Genomic DNA, 10,797 nt, shown 5'->3' on the forward strand with positions numbered 1-10,797 from the left:
TGATACTGTTGTAGAAGGGGTAAAGTACTGATAATGTGGTGTAAGGGGTAAAGTACTGATACTGTGGTAGAAGGGGTAAAGCATTCATACTGTGGTAGAAGGGGTAAAGTACTGACACTGTGGTAGAAGGGGTAAAGCATTGATACTGTGGTAGATGGGGTAAAGTACTGATACTGTGGTAGAAGGGGTAAAGTACTGATACTGTGGTAGAAGGGGTAAAGTACTGATACTGTTGTAGAAGGGGTAAAGTACTGATACTGTTGTAGAAGGGGTAAAGTACTGATACTGTTGTAGAAGGGGTAAAGTACTGATAATGTGGTAGAAGGGGTAAAGTACTGATACTGTGGTAGAAGGGGTAAAGTACTGATACTGTGGTAGAAGGGGTAGAGTACTGATACTGTTGTAGAAGGGGTAAAGTACTGATACTGTTGTAGAAGGGGTAAAGTACTGACACTGTGGTAGAAGGGGTAAAGTATTGATACTGTGGTAGAAGGGGTAAACTACTGATACTTTTGTAGAAGGGGTAAAGTACTGATACTGTGGTAAAAGGGGTAAAGTACTGATACTGTTGTAGAAGGGGTAAAGTACTGATACTGTGGTAGAAGGGGTAAAGTACTGATACTGTTGTAGAAGGGGTAAAGTACTGATACTGTGGTAGAAGGGGTAAAGTATTGATACTGTGGTAGAAGGGGTAAAGTACTGATACTGTGGTAGAAGGGGTAAAGCATTGATACTGTGGTAGAAGGGGTAAAGTACTGATACTGTTGTAGAAGGGGTAAAGTACTGATACTGTTGTAGAAGGGGTAAAGTACTGATACTGTTGTAGAAGGGGTAAAGTACTGATACTGTGGTAGAAGGGGTAAAGTACTGATACTGTGGTAGAAGGGGTAAAGTATTGATACTGTTGTAGAAGGGGTAAAGTACTGATACTGTGGTAGAAGGGGTAAAGCATTGATACTGTGGTAGAAGGGGTAAAGTACTGATACTGTTGTAGAAGGGGTAAAGTACTGATACTGTTGTAGAAGGGGTAAAGTACTGATACTGTGGTAGAAGGGGTAAAGTACTGATACTGTGGTAGAAGGGGTAAAGCATTGATACTGTGGTAGAAGGGGTAAAGTACTGATACTGTGGTAGAATGGGTAAAGTACTGATACTGTGGTAAAAGGGGTAAAGTACTGATACTGTTGTAGAAGGGGTAAAGTACTGATACTGTTGTAGAAGGGGTAAAGTACTGATACTGTGGTAGAAGGGGTAAAGTACTGATACTGTGGTAAAAGGGGTAAAGTACTGATACTGTTGTAGAAGGGGTAAAGTACTGATACTGTGGTAGAAGGGGTAAAGTACTGATACTGTTGTAGAAGGGGTAAAGTACTGATACTGTGGTAAAAGGGGTAAAGTACTGATACTGTTGTAGAAGGGGTAAAGTACTGATACTGTGGTAGAAGGGGTAAAGTACTGATACTGTTGTAGAAGGGGTAAAGTACTGATACTGTGGTAGAAGGGGTAAAGTACTGATACTGTTGTAGAAGGGGTAAAGTACTGATACTGTGGTAGAAGGGGTAAAGTACTGATACTGTGGTAGAAGGGGTAAAGTACTGATACTGTGGTAGAAGGGGTAAAGTATTGATACTGTGGTAGAAGGGGTAAAGTACTGATAATGTTGTAGAAGGGGTAAAGTACTGATACTGTGGTAAAAGGGGTAAAGTACTGATACTGTTGTAGAAGGGGTAAAGTACTGATACTGTGGTAGAAGGGGTAAAGTACTGATACTGTGGTAGAAGGGGTAAAGTACTGATACTGTGGTAGAAGGGGTCAAGTATTGATACTGTGGTAGAAGAGGTAAAGTACTGATACTGTGGTAGAAGGGGTAAAGTATTGATACTGTGGTAGAAGGGGTAAAGTACTGATACTGTGGTAGAAGGGGTAAAGTACTGATACTGTGGTAGAAGGGGTAAAGCATTGATACTGTGGTAGAAGGGGTAAAGTATTGATACTGTGGTAGAAGGGGTAAAGTACTGATACTGTTGTAGAAGGGGTAAAGTACTGATACTGTGGTAGAAGGGGTAAAGTATTGATACTGTGGTAGAAGGGGTAAAGTATTGATACTGTTGTAGAAGGGGTAAAGTACTGATACTGTGGTAGAAGGGGTAAAGCATTGATAATGTGGTTGAAGGGGTAAAGTACTGATACTGTTGTAGAAGGGGTAAAGTACTGATACTGTGGTAGAAGGGGTAAAGTACTGATACTGTGGTAGAAGGGGTAAAGTACTGATACTGTGGTAGAAGGGGTAAAGTATTGATACTGTTGTAGAAGGGGTAAAGTACTGATACTGTTGTAGAAGGGGTAAAGTACTGATACTGTGGTAGAAGGGGTAAAGTACTGATACTGTGGTAGAAGAGGTAAAGTACTGGTACTGTGGTAGAAGGGGTAAAGTATTGATACTGTGGTAGAAGGGGTAAAGTATTGATACTGTGGTAGATGGGGTAAAGTATTGATACTGTGGTAGAAGGGGTAAAGTACTGATACTGTTGTAGAAGGGGTAAAGTACTGATACTGTTGTAGAAGGGGTAAAGTACTGATACTGTGGTAGAAGGGGTAAAGTATTGATACTGTGGTAGATGGGGTAAAGTACTGATACTGTGGTAGAAGGGGTAAAGTACTGATACTGTGGTAGAAGGGGTAAAGCATTGATACTGTGGTAGAAGGGGTAAAGTACTGATACTGTGGTAAAAGGGGTAAAGTACTGATACTGTGGTAAAAGGGGTAAAGTACTGATACTGTGGTAGAAGAGGTAAAGTACTGATGCTGTGGTAGAAGGGGTAAAGTACTGATACTGTGGTAGAAGGGGTAAAGTACTGATACTGTTGTAGAAGGGGTAAAGTACTGATACTGTGGTAGAAGGGGTAAAGCATTGATACTGTTGTAGAACGGGTAAATTACTGATACTGTTGTAGAAGGGGTAAAGTACTGATACTGTGGTAGAAGGGGTAAAGTACTGATACTGTTGTAGAAAGGGTAAAGTACTGATACTGTTGTAGAAGGGGTAAAGTACTGATACTGTGGTAGAAGGGGTAAAGTATTGATACTGTGGTAGATGGGGTAAAGTACTGATACTGTGGTAGAAGGGGTAAAGTACTGATACTGTGGTAGAAGGGGTAAAGCATTGATACTGTGGTAGAAGGGGTAAAGTACTGATACTGTGGTAAAAGGGGTAAAGTACTGATACTGTGGTAGAAGGGGTAAAGTACTGATACTGTGGTAGAAGGGGTAAAGAACTGATACTTTTGTAGAAGGGGTAAAGTACTGATACTGTGGTAGAAGGGGTAAAGCATTGATACTGTTGTAGAAGGGGTAAAGTACTGATACTGTGGTAGAAGGGGTAAAGTACTGATACTGTGGTAGAAGGGGTAAAGTACTGGTACTGTGGTAGAAGGGGTAAAGTACTGATACTGTGGTAGAAGGGGTAAAGTACTGATACTGTGGTAGAAGGGGTAAAGTACTGATACTGTTGTAGAAGGGGTAAAGTACTGACACTGTTGTAGAAGGGGTAAAGTACTGATACTGTGGTAGAAGGGGTAAAGTACTGATACGGTGGTAGAAGGGGTAAAGTACTGATACGGTGGTAGAAGGGGTAAAGTACTGATACTGTGGTAGAAGGGGTAAAGTACTGATACTGTTGTAGAAGGGGTAAAGTACTGACACTGTTGTAGAAGGGGTAAAGTACTGATACTGTGGTAGAAGGGGTAAAGTACTGACACTGTTGTAGAAGGGGTAAAGTACTGATACTGTGGTAGAAGGGGTAAAGTACTGATACTGTTGTAGAAGGGGTAAAGTACTGATACTGTTGTAGAAGGGGTAAAGTATTGATACTGTGGTAGAAGGGGTAAAGTACTGATACTGTTGTAGAAGGGGTAAAGTACTGATACTGTGGTAAAAGGGGTAAAGTACTGATACTGTTGTAGAAGGGGTAAAGTACTGATACTGTGGTAGAAGGGGTAAAGTACTGATACTGTGGTAGAAGGGGTAAAGTACTGATACTGTGGTAGAAGGGGTAAAGTATTGATACTGTGGTAGAAGGGGTAAAGTACTGATACTGTGGTAGAAGGGGTAAAGTATTGATACTGTGGTAGAAGGGGTAAAGTATTGATACTGTGGTAGAAGTGGTAAAGTACTGATACTGTGGTAGAAGGGGTAAAGTACTGATACTGTGGTAGAAGGGGTTAAGCATTGATACTGTGGTAGAAGGGGTAACGTATTGATACTGTGGTAGAAGGGGTAAAGTACTGATACTGTTGTAGAAGGGGTAAAGTACTGATACTGTGGTAGAAGGGGTAAAGTATTGATACTGTGGTAGAAGGGGTAAAGTACTGATACTGTTGTAGAAGGGGTAAAGTACTGATACTGTGGTAGAAGGGGTAAAGCATTGATAATGTGGTAGAAGGGGTAAAGTACTGATACTGTTGTAGAAGGGGTAAAGTACTGATACTGTTGTAGAAGGGGTAAAGTACTGATACTGTGGTAGAAGGGGTAAAGTACTGATACTGTTGTAGAAGGGGTAAAGTACTGATACTGTGGTAGAAGGGGTAAAGTACTGATACGGTGGTAGAAGGGGTAAAGTACTGATACTGTGGTAGAAGGGGTAAAGTATTGATACTGTGGTAGAAGGGGTAAAGTACTGATACTGTGGTAGAAGGGGTAAAGTATTGATACTGTGGTAGAAGGGGTAAAGTATTGATACTGTGGTAGAAGTGGTAAAGTACTGATACTGTTGTAGAAGGGGTAAAGTACTGATACTGTGGTAGAAGGGGTAAAGTATTGATACTGTGGTAGAAGGGGTAAAGTACTGATACTGTTGTAGAAGGGGTAAAGTACTGATACTGTGGTAGAAGGGGTAAAGTACTGATACTGTGGTAGAAGGGGTAAAGCATTGATACTGTGGTAGAAGGGGTAAAGTACTGATACTGTGGTAAAAGGGGTAAAGTACTGATACTGTGGTAGAAGGGGTAAAGTACTGATACTGTGGTAGAAGGGGTAAAGAACTGATACTTTTGTAGAAGGGGTAAAGTACTGATACTGTGGTAGAAGGGGTAAAGCATTGATACTGTTGTAGAAGGGGTAAAGTACTGATACTGTGGTAGAAGGGGTAAAGTACTGATACTGTGGTAGAAGGGGTAAAGTACTGGTACTGTGGTAGAAGGGGTAAAGTACTGATACTGTGGTAGAAGGGGTAAAGTACTGATACTGTGGTAGAAGGGGTAAAGTACTGATACTGTTGTAGAAGGGGTAAAGTACTGACACTGTTGTAGAAGGGGTAAAGTACTGATACTGTGGTAGAAGGGGTAAAGTACTGATACGGTGGTAGAAGGGGTAAAGTACTGATACTGTGGTAGAAGGGGTAAAGTACTGATCCTGTGGTAGAAGGGGTAAAGTACTGATACTGTTGTAGAAGGGGTAAAGTACTGACACTGTTGTAGAAGGGGTAAAGTACTGATACTGTGGTAGAAGGGGTAAAGTACTGACACTGTTGTAGAAGGGGTAAAGTACTGATACTGTGGTAGAAGGGGTAAAGTACTGATACTGTTGTAGAAGGGGTAAAGTACTGATACTGTTGTAGAAGGGGTAAAGTATTGATACTGTGGTAGAAGGGGTAAAGTACTGATACTGTTGTAGAAGGTGTAAAGTACTGATACTGTGGTAAAAGGGGTAAAGTACTGATACTGTCGTAGAAGGGGTAAAGTACTGATACTGTGGTAGAAGGGGTAAAGTACTGATACTGTGGTAGAAGGGGTAAAGTACTGATACTGTGGTAGAAGGGGTAAAGTATTGATACTGTGGTAGAAGGGGTAAAGTACTGATACTGTGGTAGAAGGGGTAAAGTATTGATACTGTGGTAGAAGGTGTAAAGTATTGATACTGTGGTAGAAGTGGTAAAGTACTGATACTGTGGTAGAAGGGGTAAAGTACTGATACTGTGGTAGAAGGGGTAAAGCATTGATACTGTGGTAGAAGGGGTAAAGTATTGATACTGTGGTAGAAGGGGTAAAGTACTGATACTGTTGTAGAAGGGGTAAAGTACTGATACTGTGGTAGAAGGGGTAAAGTATTGATACTGTGGTAGAAGGGGTAAAGTACTGATACTGTTGTAGAAGGGGTAAAGTACTGATACTGTGGTAGAAGGGGTAAAGCATTGATAATGTGGTAGAAGGGGTAAAGTACTGATACTGTTGTAGAAGGGGTAAAGTACTGATACTGTTGTAGAAGGGGTAAAGTACTGATACTGTGGTAGAAAGGGTAAAGTACTGATACTGTGGTAGAAGGGGTAAAGTACTGATACTGTGGTAGAAGGGGTAAAGTATTGATACTGTGGTAGAAGGGGTAAAGTACTGATACTGTTGTAGAAGGGGTAAAGTACTGATACTGTGGTAGAAGGGGTAAAGTACTGATACTGTGGTAGAAGGGGTAAAGTACTGATACTGTGGTAGAAGGGGTAAAGTATTGATACTGTGGTAGAAGGGGTAAAGTATTGATACTGTGGTAGAAGGGGTAAAGTATTGATACTGTGGTAGATGGGGTAAAGTATTGATACTGTGGTAGAAGGGGTAAAGTACTGATACTGTGGTAGAAGTGGTAAAGTACTGATACTGTGGTAGAAGGGGTAAAGTACTGATACTGTGGTAGAAGGGGTAAAGCATTGATACTGTGGTAGAAGGGGTAAAGTATTGATACTGTGGTAGAAGGGGTAAAGTACTGATACTGTTGTAGAAGGGGTAAAGTACTGATACTGTGGTAGAAGGGGTAAAGTATTGATACTGTGGTAGAAGGGGTAAAGTACTGATACTGTTGTAGAAGGGGTAAAGTACTGATACTGTGGTAGAAGGGGTAAAGCATTGATAATGTGGTAGAAGGGGTAAAGTACTGATACTGTTGTAGAAGGGGTAAAGTACTGATACTGTTGTAGAAGGGGTAAAGTACTGATACTGTGGTAGAAAGGGTAAAGTACTGATACTGTGGTAGAAGGGGTAAAGTACTGATACTGTGGTAGAAGGGGTAAAGTATTGATACTGTTGTAGAAGGGGTAAAGTACTGATACTGTTGTAGAAGGGGTAAAGTACTGATACTGTGGTAGAAGGGGTAAAGTACTGATACTGTGGTAGAAGGGGTAAAGTACTGATACTGTGGTAGAAGGGGTAAAGTATTGATACTGTGGTAGAAGGGGTAAAGTATTGATACTGTGGTAGAAGGGGTAAAGTATTGATACTGTGGTAGATGGGGTAAAGTATTGATACTGTGGTAGAAGGGGTAAAGTACTGATACTGTGGTAGAAGGGGTAAAGTACTGATCCTGTGGTAGAAGGGGTAAAGTACTGATACTGTTGTAGAAGGGGTAAAGTACTGACACTGTTGTAGAAGGGGTAAAGTACTGATACTGTGGTAGAAGGGGTAAAGTACTGACACTGTTGTAGAAGGGGTAAAGTACTGATACTGTGGTAGAAGGGGTAAAGTACTGATACTGTTGTAGAAGGGGTAAAGTACTGATACTGTTGTAGAAGGGGTAAAGTATTGATACTGTGGTAGAAGGGGTAAAGTACTGATACTGTTGTAGAAGGGGTAAAGTACTGATACTGTGGTAAAAGGGGTAAAGTACTGATACTGTTGTAGAAGGGGTAAAGTACTGATACTGTGGTAGAAGGGGTAAAGTACTGATACTGTGGTAGAAGGGTTAAAGTACTGATACTGTGGTAGAAGGGGTAAAGTATTGATACTGTGGTAGAAGGGGTAAAGTACTGATACTGTGGTAGAAGGGGTAAAGTATTGATACTGTGGTAGAAGGGGTAAAGTATTGATACTGTGGTAGAAGTGGTAAAGTACTGATACTGTGGTAGAAGGGGTAAAGTACTGATACGGTGGTAGAAGGTGTAAAGCATTGATACTGTGGTAGAAGGGGTAAAGTATTGATACTGTGGTAGAAGGGGTAAAGTACTGATACTGTTGTAGAAGGGGTAAAGTACTGATACTGTGGTAGAAGGGGTAAAGTATTGATACTGTGGTAGAAGGGGTAAAGTACTGATACTGTTGTAGAAGGGGTAAAGTACTGATACTGTGGTAGAAGGGGTAAAGCATTGATAATGTGGTAGAAGGGGTAAAGTACTGATACTGTTGTAGAAGGGGTAAAGTACTGATACTGTTGTAGAAGGGGTAAAATACTGATACTGTGGTAGAAGGGGTAAAGTACTGATACTGTGGTAGAAGGGGTAAAGTACTGATACTGTGGTAGAAGGGGTAAAGTATTGATACTGTTGTAGAAGGGGTAAAGTACTGATACTGTTGTAGAAGGGGTAAAGTACTGATACTGTGGTAGAAGGGGTAAAGTACTGATACTGTGGTAGAAGGGGTAAAGTACTGATACTGTGGTAGAAGGGGTAAAGTATTGATACTGTTGTAGAAGGGGTAAAGTATTGATACTGTGGTAGAAGGGGTAAAGTATTGATACTGTGGTAGATGGGGTAAAGTATTGATACTGTGGTAGAAGGGGTAAAGTACTGATACTGTTGTAGAAGGGGTAAAGTACTGATACTGTGGTAGAAGGGGTAAAGTATTGATACTGTGGTAGAAGGGGTAAAGTACTGATACTGTTGTAGAAGGGGTAAAGTACTGATACTGTGGTAGAAGGGGTAAAGCATTGATAATGTGGTAGAAGGGGTAAAGTACTGATACTGTTGTAGAAGGGGTAAAGTACTGATACTGTTGTAGAAGGGGTAAAGTACTGATACTGTGGTAGAAGGGGTAAAGTACTGATACTGTGGTAGAAGGGGTAAAGAACTGATACTTTTGTAGAAGGGGTAAAGTACTGATACTGTGGTAGAAGGGGTAAAGCATTGATACTGTTGTAGAAGGGGTAAAGTACTGATACTGTGGTAGAAGGGGTAAAGTACTGATACTGTGGTAGAAGGGGTAAAGTACTGGTACTGTGGTAGAAGGGGTAAAGTACTGATACTGTGGTAGAAGGGGTAAAGTACTGATCCTGTGGTAGAAGGGGTAAAGTACTGATACTGTTGTAGAAGGGGTAAAGTACTGACACTGTTGTAGAAGGGGTAAAGTACTGATACTGTGGTAGAAGGGGTAAAGTACTGACACTGTTGTAGAAGGGGTAAAGTACTGATACTGTGGTAGAAGGGGTAAAGTACTGATACTGTTGTAGAAGGGGTAAAGTACTGATACTGTTGTAGAAGGGGTAAAGTATTGATACTGTGGTAGAAGGGGTAAAGTACTGATACTGTTGTAGAAGGGGTAAAGTACTGATACTGTGGTAAAAGGGGTAAAGTACTGATACTGTTGTAGAAGGGGTAAAGTACTGATACTGTGGTAGAAGGGGTAAAGTACTGATACTGTGGTAGAAGGGGTAAAGTACTGATACTGTGGTAGAAGGGGTAAAGTATTGATACTGTGGTAGAAGGGGTAAAGTACTGATACTGTGGTAGAAGGGGTAAAGTACTGATACTGTGGTAGAAGGGGTAAAGTACTGATACTGTGGTAGAAGGGGTAAAGTATTGATACTGTGGTAGAAGGGGTAAAGTATTGATACTGTGGTAGAAGGGGTAAAGTATTGATACTGTGGTAGATGGGGTAAAGTATTGATACTGTGGTAGAAGGGGTAAAGTACTGATACTGTGGTAGAAGGGGTAAAGTACTGATACTGTGGTAGAAGGGGTAAAGTACTGATACTGTGGTAGAAGGGGTAAAGTACTGACACTGTTGTAGAAGGGGTAAAGTACTGATACTGTGGTAGAAGGGGTAAAGTATTGATACTGTGGTAGAAGGGGTAAAGTACTGATACTGTTGTAGAAGGGGTAAAGTATTGATACTGTGGTAGAAGGGGTAAAGCATTGATACTGTGGTAGAAGGGGTAAAGTACTGATACTGTTGTAGAAGGGGTAGAGTACTGATACTGTGGTAGAAGGGGTAAAGTACTGATACTGTGGTAGAAGGGGTAAAGTATTGATGCTGTGGTAGAAGGGGTAAAGTACTGATACTGTGGTAGAAGGGGTAAAGTATTGATACTGTGGTAGAAGGGGTAAAGTACTGATACTGTTGTAGAAGGGGTAAAGTATTGATACTGTGGTAGAAGGGGTAAAGCATTGATAATGTGGTAGAAGGGGTAAAGTACTGATACTGTTGTAGAAGGGGTAAAGTACTGATACTGTTGTAGAAGGGGTAAAGTATTGATACTGTGGTAGAAGGGGTAAAGTACTGATACTGTTGTAGAAGGGGTAAAGTACTGATACTGTGGTAAAAGGGGTAAAGTACTGATACTGTTGTAGAAGGGGTAAAGTACTGATACTGTGGTAGAAGGGGTAAAGTACTGATACTGTGGTAGAAGGGGTAAAGTACTGATACTGTGGTAGAAGGGGTAAAGTATTGATACTGTGGTAGAAGGGGTAAAGTACTGATACTGTGGTAGAAGGGGTAAAGTATTGATACTGTGGTAGAAGGGGTAAAGTATTGATACTGTGGTAGAAGTGGTAAAGTACTGATACTGTGGTAGAAGGGGTAAAGTACTGATACTGTGGTAGAAGGGGTAAAGCATTGATACTGTGGTAGAAGGGGTAAAGTATTGATACTGTGGTAGAAGGGGTAAAGTACTGATACTGTTGTAGAAGGGGTAAAGTACTGATACTGTGGTAGAAGGGGTAAAGTATTGATACTGTGGTAGAAGGGGTAAAGTACTGATACTGTTGTAGAAGGGGTAAAGTACTGATACTGTGGTAGAAGGGGTAAAGCATTGATAATGTGGTAGAAG

Source organism: Oncorhynchus mykiss, chromosome 2, assembly GCF_013265735.2.
Source record: "Oncorhynchus mykiss isolate Arlee chromosome 2, USDA_OmykA_1.1, whole genome shotgun sequence".
Lineage (NCBI taxonomy): Eukaryota > Metazoa > Chordata > Actinopteri > Salmoniformes > Salmonidae > Oncorhynchus > Oncorhynchus mykiss.